Here is a 12,326-nt window from a genome sequence, read left to right on the forward strand (position 1 = left end):
CAGGTGGCACCCCGAAGGGTTCTGGAGACAGCTGGCGGTCCTCCGCCTGGTCAGAGGGGTGTAGAGACTCACGGGTAACCTCTGCTTCAGAGTACACTAGGTCGGACTCACTGGAGGAAGCAGGCGAGGTATCGGGTACCGAGTATAGGAAAGTCTCTGTCCATTCACCACCAGGTGGCACCCCGAAGGGTTCTGGAGACAGCTGGCGGTCCTCCGCCTGGTCAGAGGGGTGTAGAGACTCACGGGTAACCTCTGCTTCAGAGTACACTAGGTCGGACTCACTGGACGAAGCAAGCGAGGTATCAGATCCAGGATATAGGAAAGTCTCTGTCCATTCACCACCAGGTGGCACCCCGAAGGATTCTGAACACAACTGGAGGTCCTCCGCCTGGTCGGAGGGGTGTAGAGACTCAGGAGTAACCTCTGCTTCGGAGTACACTAAGTTGGACTCACTGGACGAAGCGAGCGAGGTATCAGGTACAGAGTATAGGAAAGTCTCTGTCCTTTCGCTACCAGGTAGCACCCCGAAGGGTTCAGGAGACAACTGGAGATCCTCCGCCTGGTCGGAGGGGTGTAGAGACTCGGAGGTAACTACCACTTTGGGGTACCCATTGTCAGGCTCACAGGACGAAGCGGACAAAGTATTGAGTACCGGGTGTAGAGAAGTCTCTCTCCATTTGTCATCGAGTGGTATCCCGGAGGGTTCAGGAGGCAACAGGGGATCCTCCGCCAGGTAGTAGAGGTGCACAGACTCTGAGGTAACCACAGCTTTGGAGCATCCTTGGACATGCACACCGGTTAAAGAGAAAGAAGCATCTGATGCCGGGTGCAGGAAGTTCTCCTGTGTGGAGTCTGGATGGGCAGAAGTCTCTTCGGCCAGGAGAACTGGTGCACTACCCACGCACATTACCCATTGGGGTTTCTCCGGGATACAGGGAGATGAAGCTTCAGTAGGGACTTCAAGGTTGGGGTCAGGAGGTCTCAGGGAGGACAGACCCTGGCGTGACGGCTTGCCTCTAAGTCTAGCACGTCTGGGCTGCCTCTTGAGGTTGAGAGAAGTATTCCGGAAAGCGTAGTCACCCTGTGAGGATTCTGGGTGGGCAGTAGTCTCATTGGGCTGGAGGACTATTGCGCTACCCACACACATTACCCGTCGGGGCTGCTCCGGGATATTGGGAAGTGAAGCTTCAGCAGGGGCTTCAGAGTTAGGGTCCTCGAAGACCATACGAAAGGCCACCAGGAAGGCCTGCAGGTCAAGGATGACAGGATCCCATGCTTCCCATAGGGGGGTGACCCATTTCAAGGCATCACCCGCTAGGTAGTCAATCATAAAGGCCACTTTAGCCCAATCGGAAGGAAAATAGAGAGGGTAGGCCTTAAAGTGTAGCATGCATTGCTCCACAAATGCACGACACTGTCTTGGATCCCCATAGTAACGTGGCGGATCCGCAGGAACGAGGGCTGATAGATCCATCTGGACGGGTGCGTAACTCGCCTGGAACTCAGCTAAAGGGGGAAAAAAAATTATTTATTTTATTTTAATGCATGTATTCGCTGGAAAAACTTCTCAAAGAGCGAAGGCCGTGGGGCTCAACGGGAACCATGGCCTGAGCATGCTGTTATGCACACGCCCGGGCTAAGCGGCGTGTGCGTGTGATTGGTAGTGATTCCACTGGACCGTGCCGGAGAGTGAATGCCTGGAGGGGCGTGACTAAGTATTCACCCGATCCGACCAGGGTCGCACGACGGCATACGACGCCAGTGCACCAAGGAGGAACCGAGCAGAGGGACCAGGTGCTACTCCAGGACAGACCCCGGACACGGCTGTTGACCCACACAGGGAAATACAGGAACAGGCTGGTAGGCTGGCACACAGACTGGAGGGTATAGGCAGGCACGACTGGTATGCAGGCAGGCGGGTATGCAGGCAGGGGGGTAAAGGCAAGCACAGCTAGAGTGCAGACAGGGAGGCACTAGCAGGTAGGAACACAGGCGGGATAGGACCCAGTACACACCGGGACTCAGGAACAATACAGGCAGAGGGTTACAGGCAAGCACAGCTAGAGTGCAGACAAGGCTGAGCAGGGAGGACAGGGCTCTGTTCACACGGAACAGACAGGAAGGGAAAGACAGAGCCAGATACTCACACAGTACTTGCAGAGACAACAAGCAGGAGTTAGGAACGAGTTCAGACTCTGCAGAAAAAGGAAGGGAACGGACATAGAGGCAAAACAGGTAAAGGATAGGAGAGAGTTCAGACTGGAACTGAGTGTACGGAGGAGACCGACACTGCAGAGGGATACAGGAGCGGGTCTGGGAATACGGCCCCCAGAGAGGCGGGACGAACAGGCAAGGAGCGTGTTCAGACAGGACAGACCAGACGCAGGAGCGGGTCTAGGAAATCGGCCACTAGAAGGCGGAACGAACAGGCAAGGAGCGTGTTCAGACAGGACAGACCAGACACAGGAGCGGGTCTAGGAAATCGACCACTAGAAGGCGAGAGGAACAGGCTAGGAGCGTGTTCAGACAGGACAGACAAGAGAACACAGAAAGGAGTCAGTTCAGACACGGGAGCTGAAACCGCAAAGCAGGAGACATACAGGACTCAGTTCAGACACGGGAGCTGATACCGCAAAGCAGGAGACATACAGGACACAGTTCAGACACGGGAGCTGATACCGCAAAGCAGGAGACATACAGGACTCAGTTCAGACACGGGAACTGATACAAAAAGCAGGAGACAAGAGACGGGACCTGGCACCTTCAGAGTGCAAGCACACACTGAAGGAAACACTATGCTCAGGCAGGGATAGAAGGGAGCTGCTGAGCTATATACCAAGTGACAGACAGCAATAGGCTGAGGACGCACAAGGGGTGTGACCCACAGCAGGTACAAAAGGCAGGAAGTGATCGGGCGCCGCCCTTAAGCAGCAGAAACAGACACAAACAGACAGCATGGAGGGAAGCCAGAGAGACATTCTGGACAGGAGATCAAGTGCGCCCTCTTGCACAGTGGGAGATGGACCACCATGCAAGGACGCCGCCAGGTATGTTACACGGGGTAGTAGTTGTGCGAGTGGAAGCAGCTCCCGACGAGGCAGTCAGTGTGTCCAGGCGGGAGTGAACACTACACATGTGGCCCAAGATGGAGTCCTGTTGGGACCTCTGACGGGAAAGTTCATGACATAGGTCCGAAAGCAAGGGGGTTTGGGTGTCACCGGGTTCCATGGCCCGAGCAAACTGTAACGGGTCTGGGAGGCGGAACCTCTGAGCTACTATACAAAGGGGCAGTCCTTGTAAGGAAGCGGGTGGCTCCCAGGGAAGGCGGGCAGGTAGACACGGCAAGTGACAGGAACAGTCTCTGGGTAGAAGGGCAGGTGGTCACGGCAAGTGACGGGGAAAGTCTCTTGACAGGCGGGTGGTCACGGCAAGTGACAGCAGGGTAAGAGTCTCTAGACAGGCAGGTGATCACGGCAAGTGACGGCAAAGCCTCCAGGTAGGCTAGCAGGCGGGTAGTAGGTGAGCGCTCCCAGGTGAACGGGTAAGAGTCTCTCAGCTGGCTGGCAGGTGGTCACGGCAAGTGACGGCAGAGCCTCCAGGTAGGCTAGCTGGCGGGTAGCAGGTGAGCGCTACCAGGTGAGCGGGTAAGAGTCTCTCGGCTGGCTGGCAGGTGGTCTCAGGCAGGTATCAGGCAGGTATCAGGCAGGTGCTTCCTGATCCACAGGTGCACTGGTCCATAGACAGACTGGCGGATGCTGGTAGACAGACTGTTGGACCGCAGGGAATGCAAGCAGGTAGACAGAGCTGGAAAACAGACTGGCAACGGGACCTGAGGGCTGAAGCAGAGGTGAAAGGCTTTGCAACAACTTTGCTCGGGCACCTCCATTTTGGAGGAGGTGCCTTATATATGGGAGCTCCACCGGCAATTGGCCGGGGACTCCTTAGGACGGCGCGCTCGGCCCCTTTAAGAGAGAGGGAGCGCGCGCGCCCTAAGCACAGTGCCCGGGAAGCGGCGAGCGCTGCCAGTAGCGTGGGAAGAGGGCGCCGAGGACAGAGCAGGGAGGTGAGAGGAACGGCGTCTCTGCCTAGCAGGAGGCATGGACGCCGACGCTACACCATGTCTGTGATCTGTTTTTTTTCAACAACATTAAACAACTGAATGAACATCCTCAGAGCTCAGTGATTCCATAATTTTTGCCAGGCGTTGTATACATAGTGGCATGTAAAAATTTGGGCACCCTTGGTTAAAATTACTGTTATTGTGAACAATTAAGCAAGTTGAAGATGAAATGATCTCTAAAAAAGGCTTAAAGGGGTATTCCCATCTCCAAGATCCTATCCCAATATGTAGTAGGTGTAATAATAATAATATTAGCAAATACCTCCAATTAGAAATGTAGAATATTTTTTTTTTATGTATAGGCATTGCAGGGCCTTAGGTATCCATAGTTACGATCACTGATAAAGTGACAGTTAGCTAGCTGCTAGTGGTCGTAACCATGGATACCTAAGGTCCTGAAATGCGTGTACATGAGGAAAGAGACATAGTGAATCAAAAAAACTATACTACATTTCTAATTGGAGGTATTTGCTAATATTATTATTATTACACTTACTACATATTGGGATAGGATCTTGGAAATGGGAATACCCCTTTAAGTTAAATGTGACACATTTCCTTTGTATTTTAGGCAAAATATATATATTATCATTTTTTACATTTTAAAAATTACACAAAGGAAAATAGATTGATGCAAAAGTTTGGGCACCCTGCATGGTTAGTACCTAGTAGCACCCCCTTTTGTAAGTATCACAGCTTGTAAATGCTTTTTGTAGCCAGAGAAGAGTCTTTCAATTCTTGTTTGTGGGATTTTCATCCATTCTTCTTCGGAAAATTCTTCCAGTTCAGGGAGATTCCTGGGTCGTCTTGCATGCACTGCTATTTTGAAGTCTAACCACAGATTTTCAATGATGTTCAGATCAGGGGACTGTGAGGGCCATTGTAAAACCTTCAGCTGGAGCCTTTTGAGGTCGTATATTGTGGATTTTGACTTGTGCTTAGGATCATTATCCTTTTGTAGAAGCCATCCTCTTTTCAACTTCAGCTTTTTTACAGATGGAGTTATGTTTACATCAAGAATTTGTTAAAATTTAATTGAATCCATTTTCCCTCCACCCATGAAATGTTCCCCATGCCATTGACTGCAAAACAACCCCAAAGCACGATTGATCCACCCCCATGCTTATTGGTTGGTGAGATATTTTCCTGAAATTCTGTGGCTTTTTTTCTCCACACATACCTTTGATTATTGTGGCCAAAGAGTTCAATTTTCACCCCAACAGTCCACAGGACTTGTTTCCAAAATGCATCAGGCTTGTTTAGATGTTCTTTTGCATACTTCTGATACTGAATTTTATGGCAAGGATGCAGGAGAGGTTTTCTTCTGATGAATCTTCCATGAAGGCCATATTTGTGCAGGTGTCTCTGAACAGTAGAACAATGTACCACAACTCCAGAGTCCGCTAAATCTTTCTGAAAGTCTTTTGCAGTCAAGCGGGGGTTCTGATTTGCCTCTCTAGCAATCCTACGAGCAGCTCTCACTGAAATTTTGCTTGGTTTTCCAGACCTTATCTTGACCTCCACTGTTCCTGCTAACTGCCATTTCTTAATTATATTTCAAACTGAGGAAAGGGCAACTTGAAAACATTTTGTTATCTTCTTAAAGCCTTCACATGCTTTGTGGACATTCAGCATAGTAGAACATTCCTCAGACAACCATTAATAATTTCAATGACTGCTGCCAAGGCTGTAAGTGAGTGTATTTCTGTGCATGGCTCTCATATGTATATGTACATGTATTTAAAGGGGTTGTACGGTCCCAGAACAAAAGTCTGCAGTCAGTTTGTGAATGCAGACTGCCAAAATGTGACATTGTGTGATTAGCACACGGTCATGAAAACCCTGTACATTGCAGAAAAAGATCCTTAGGGTAAATTCACAATGCATTTTTTCCCTATGTTCCATGAGCGAAAAAAACACCGCAAAAAGTGGTGCCTATACTCTCAAAAGAATGTGCCTATTTCTATGCAAAAATGTGTTGCTATTCATATGTTCAGATTTTTGAGCTTTTTGAGTCTAACTGCTTCCGGCTTTAGAAAGATGCCAAGTATTTAACTAAAGTAACGTATCCATTTTCAGGAGTTTTCTGCTAGGAAGACACTCAATAATTTATAATAAAAGTCACTGAGGAAGCTAAAAAGACACCCATTGTTCTTTTTTGTATTTTGTTGGTATTTCCACTGCAAAAAATCCCTAACGTTTTCTTCATTGCTTAAATGGGTTTTTACAAAAGCATCTAGAAAATTCCCCCTTAAAAACACTGTGAATTAAAAAAACATGCTGTCGAAAAAAAATTGGAGATAAATGCTCAGGATAGGCCAAAGTAAAAAAAATAAATAAATAAAACCTTTGGGTTTGCAAAACTCAAAAGAAAAGGAGCGCTTCCTGAAGAATAATTGAAAAACAGATATTTATAAGGGTACATACCAGTGATCAAAAACAACTGCTTCAGGAAATGCTGGCATACCTGAAGCGTACTGGTGTTACACAGATGGCATGTGCTTGTAAAATCAGCATCTGGAACGATCTGTCAATCACTGACAGTGGCATTTAATTGGTTAACTTGCCAATGCGTATGTGCACCTGCACCCATTGCGATGTGATTGTGGGGGGCAGATGAGTTACTATTGCAGCTTTGGGTCTTCTGAAAGCCTCCATGGTGGCCATATTGGTCTTTTTAAGAAAGCTAGCCTTCTGAAAGCTACACTAAGGCTATGTGCCCACGATGCGGAAATGCTCCGGATTTTTTCCTGAGCGCTTCTGCATCTCCCCTGGCAGAAAAAAACACATGCGGATTGTACATGCGTTTTCCTGCCAGGGTCATGCGGAAGGAAAGCGTTCTTCACATGCATTTCCGCGTGCGGATTGACAAGCGCTTTCCAAGCGATTTTAGCATCACTTGGAAAGTGCTTGTCAACTTGGTCACACTATATAAATCCATGCAACCGGCATGGATTTATATACTGTGACCGAAAGAATGGTAAAAAATAAAAAAATAAATATCATACTTACCTTCTGATGGCCCCCAGAGTCTTTATTCGATGCGTCTCGGCTTGCCGGCAACTCGCAGTACACTGAAGGACCTGCCATCACATGACTAAATGACGTCATGGCAGGTCCTTGAGTCCACCGCGAGCTGCCGGCAAGCAGAGACAAGCACACCGGAGGCCATCAGAAGGTAAGTATAATATTTATTTTTTATTTTATTCTTTTTTTTACAGGTTCTTTAGTACCCGGGTCCGGAGGAGAGTCTCCTCTTCTCCAGACCCGGGTACCATCCGCACATTGAAAAGCATGTATTCCGCATGTACAGATCCAGTGATGCGGATTCCATGTGACGCGCCCCCTGAGCAGTGGGGTACCCGGTGCCGGGCTGGTAGATGCTGGGGGATGTCACAGTGGCGGTGACCTGGTCCGTGACCCAGGGCGGTCATTCAATAGGGGAATATTTACAGGGGATTTATGTACATTGTATAAAGTTTGTGACGCCACCTGTGGTATGCGGCTAGGGGAGCCGCCGCTGCGGAGCAGGTCCTCTGGAGCTGATGTTACTGCAGCAGGGATGGTGTGACTCTTCACAGGTAGAGCTTAGCTCCAGGGCAGTGTAGATGTAATAGATTATGCTGGGCGTTGTAGTGCAGGGGCTGATGGCACAGCAAGAAACACAGAGACAAGGAAGTGCAGTTCTCAGGGTCTTTACTCACGGTTATTGCAGTCCAAGTTACAGGCGCCAAAGTAACTTCCCTCATCGTGCTGCGCTTACTCAGTGAGGGGCTCAGGTCACCCTCAGATAGCTCCGGAGTACTTAGCAGGACCCCCTTCTGTGTATTCTCCCTGGCCGTCTCCCTGCACCTCATACCTAGTGTCCCAGTCCGGTACCTGCGGGCCTTGTCGGGCGACGTCTGTTCCGTCCCCTGGGTCCTATATAGCTACCTTCTTGGTGAGACTGATATGGAATGTTGGCTGCAGGACTTGAAATACTGCAGCCTCCGGTTTCTAGTTAAGACATAGAGTTCTCTGCTAGTTGAGGTGTGACGCTCGCAAGCCCTGCCCTGGGAAGATGGGGGATACTCAGAGTCGGGTCAGATGTTGCAGGGGGATGCAGCCGTGGCCTGGACCCGTTCCATGCCCAGGGCCGTCACATTAAAAAATGATGTTAGGGCTTTCCGGGTTGAGTGGTAATTGTCGACTACGCCACCTGTGGTGTCTGGTGAAGGGGCCACCAGCACCGCTACAGTCCGCTGAGGCCCGGTGTCATGGCGGCTAGAGTTCTCGCTACTCCCCACAGGCGGAGCGTGGCCTCAGGGCAGGCAAGGCAGGATAGAGGAGGGTTAGTAGTGCGGGGAGTAAGGGCACCGCGTCGCGTGGCATGGCGCGTAATGAACAGTCCGGAGGCCATAGGGATGAACTTCCAAGGCTTTACTCACAGTTCTTTCTCAAGCAGCGCAAGGCTTCTCCCTGCTCCTCGCGGAGTCCTGCGGCCACCAGGGACGGGGTCCGACTACCTCCGAGGAAGTCCAGTGTGAGGTAGCATCCCTACACCAGAATGTTCCTGCACTACAGACTTTACCCTTTCCCGTCTGTGCGTGTGTAGATAGGCCGGGTCTCCCTCTGAGCTCCTCTCAGGTGTAGGGCTCGGGTGGCAATTCCTCTCCATCCGAGGCCCGGCGGGATCCTCAGGGCCTAACCGGGCTTTCCTGTCCTGGACATAGAGTACGAGGTCGGGTGTCGGGGGCCGGTACCCCTCTCGCAGCCGGAATCCCTCTGAATAGATCAGGTAGGCAAGGACAGATGGCATGCTCCGCTCCGTCTGCATCCTCCCCGGGACCCATTTGCTAGGGAGCCACACTCTAAAGCTCCCGGGCCTTCTTGATCCTGGCCCTTGGCCGGGTTGAGACATTCCTTGTCTGCAACCTTCCTCTCGTCCCATAGATCGGGGTACGAGGGCTGTGTCCCATGCCGGTGCAGGCCCACACAGGATCAGCGCTCCCGGAGGGAAGTCACATTACACACAGTATTTTGACAGCACAGTACGACCACTTGACAGACACACTGTCAGAGACCAGAGAACAGACCAAGATCAAAAATGGCATTCTATTAAATATGAAATTTGAAGTGTAACTTACTAGTGTTCCTCCACCCACACCCACTAACTGGTTCCTACCACTTTGTGTTCCCCAGTCTCCCTGTAACCAGGGGAGCAGCACTAGTGCATACTAGCTCCCTCTGGTGGAATGTGGTGTTGGATGCAAAAGGCTAGGTCACTACCATCACACCGGCCTTACCTCAGAGGAGGAACACCACACTCCATTAAAGAAGTGCAGCATTCCTGTGGCGGTCGAACCCTCAGGGGCGCCACAGTGGGACCGGTCCCCTTTGTGTGGCCTTACCCCTCCACCTTCTGGTAGATTTCGGAGTACGGGTGGCCTCCAGCAGTGCCCGCACCCCTGGGGTCCCTTCTTCCATTCCTGGAGCCCTTCCTGCTCCCTCTCCTTTCTTCAGTCCTGGGCCTCTCCTCAGGCCCTCTGCCTGAGCAGAGCTCCAGCAGAGCCCTGCTCCACTCCTCTCACTGTAGACTGTTCTCTCTCTCTGCTCAGACTGATTGGCTTCTCTATTTATACCTTCCTCTCATGTGCTCCCATAAGCTACTTCCTCCACCCACACCCACTACATGGTTCCCCCTCTCTGGGTTCCCCCCACTCCAGCCAGGAAAGGGGCTCAGCAAGAACCAGAGGCATCTTGCCCCTCCTGCTGGCCTGGAGTGGTGTGTTGGATGCAGGTGTTAGGGTCCTGAGCTGTACACCTTCCTTACCTGAGAGTGAGATACCACACCTCACCTCTGGGTGAGATGCAGTACCTCTGTGGCGACCGAACCCTCAAGGGTGCCACACATGCGTTCCAATGCAAGTCAATGGCGGCGAAAATGCAGCGCTTCCGCAAAATAAATGGTAGTGCTGCGTTTTTTTCCGCAATGATAATCTGCAGCTGAAATTTCCGCAGCATGTGCACAGCACATGCGGATTATCATTGGGGGACAAGGCAGACCTTCTACAAGGCGTTTTTTAAGCGTTTCTGCAGCGTTATTGCCACTGTGGAAACGGTTAAAAAACACATCGTGGGCACACAGCCTAATTGTCTCTCCTCTGTTTTGCAGGAGAGATAATTGTTTTGTCCAGTAAGTGTCAGTATCACTATGTTGCATCCTGCTGGTATTACAGCACAGACTGTGGCCAGCAGTGTGATTAGTTCTCACTGCTGAGGAGCGAGAAGGTGAAGTGTGAAGCATCCCTCCATACAGATAAGTTGCCAGTATAAATGGACCTCTCTGTGGGACTGAGCTGACTGCACAGATTAGTTGCTTTGCTTACTGACTTTACGGGGAGGTTATTAAACTTATGAAGATGCCCCCTATGTTCTGTACAGCTAGCAACCTCAGTGAAATCATTTTTTTGCTTATCTCTCCTCAACTCAAAAGCCCCTGCCACTCACTGTTTCCATCTAATCCCCACGAAGATTTCCTGCCACCCACTCGCTGCCTTTACTATCCACCAAAAGCCACTGCCACCCACGGTCTCCCTCCTAATCTCTATTTAGAGCCCCCTGCCACCCACTCTCTCCCTCTAATCCCCATCCAGAGCCCCCTGCCACCCACTGTCTCCCTCTAATCTCTATGCAGAGCCCCCTGCCACCCAGTGTCTCCCTCTGATCCCAATCCAGAGCCCCCTGTCACCCACTGTCTCCCTATAATCTCTATCCAGAGCCCCCTGCCACCCACTGTCTCCCTCGAATCCCTATCCAGAGCCCCCTGCCACCCACTGCCTCCCTCTAATCTCTATCCAGAGCCCCCTGCCACCCACTGTCTCCCTCTAATCTCTATCCAGAGCTCCCTGCCACCCACTGTCTCCCTCTAATCTCTATCCAGAGCCCCCTGCCACCCACTGCCTCCCTCTAATCTCTATCCAGAGCCCCCTGCCACCCACTGTCTCCTTCGAATCCTTATCCAGAGCCCCCATGCCACCCACTGCCTCCCTCTAATCTCTAACTAGAGCCCCCTGCGACCCACTGTCTCCCTCGAATCCCTATCCAGAGCCCCCTGCCACCCAATGTCTCTCTCTAATCTCTATCCAGAGCCCCCTGCCACCCAATGTCACCCTCGAATCCCTATCCAGAGCCCACTACCACCCAATGTCTCCCTCTAATCCCTATCCAGAGCCCCCTGCCACCCACTGTCTTCCTTTGATCCCTATCCAGCGCCCTCTGCCATCCACTGTCTCCCTCTAATCTCTATCCAGAGCCCCCTGCAACCCACTGTCTCCCTGTAATCCCTATCCAGAGCCCCCTGCAAGCCACTGTCTCCCTCTAATCCCTATCCAGAGCCCCCGGCCACCCACTGTCTCCCTCTAATCTCTATCCAGAGCCCCCTGCCACCCACTTTCTCTGCATAGCCCATAGTCATCCATGTAGTATAATGCACAGCTCATAGTCATCCATGTAGTATAATGCACAGCCCATAGTCATCCATGTAGTATAATGCACAGCCCATAGTCATCCATGTAGTATAATGCACAGCCCATAGTCATCCATGTAGTATAATGCACAGCCCATAGTCATCCATGTAGTATAATGCACAGCCCATAGTCATCCATGTAGTATAATGCACAGCCCATAGTCATCCATGTAGTATAATGCACAGCCCATAGTCATCCATGTAGTATAATGCACAACCCATAGTCATCCATGTAGTATAATGCACAACCCATAGTCATCCATGTAGTATAATGCACAGCCCATAGTCATCCAAGTAGTATAATCCACAGCACATAGTCATCCAAGTAGTATAATCCACAGCACATAGTCATCCACGTAGTATAATCTACAGCACATAGTCATCCACGTAGTATAATGCACAGGACATAGTCATCCATGTAGTATAACGCACAGCACAGTCATCCATGTAGTATAATGCACAGCCCATAGTCATCCATGTAGTATAATGCACAGCCCATAGCCATCCATGTAGTATAATGCACAGCCCATAGCCATCCATGTAGTATAATACCCAGCCCATAGTCATCCATGTAGTATAATGCACAGCTCATAGTCATACATGTAGTATAATGCACAGCACATAGTCATACATGTAGTATAATGCCCAGCCCATAGTTATCCATGTAGTATAATGCACAGCCCATAGTCATCCATGTAG

The sequence above is a fragment of the Phyllobates terribilis genome, unplaced genomic scaffold (genome assembly GCF_046119375.1).
Source record: "Phyllobates terribilis strain yellow unplaced genomic scaffold, ASM4611937v1 Scaffold_13__5_contigs__length_258822181, whole genome shotgun sequence".
NCBI lineage: Eukaryota > Metazoa > Chordata > Amphibia > Anura > Dendrobatidae > Phyllobates > Phyllobates terribilis.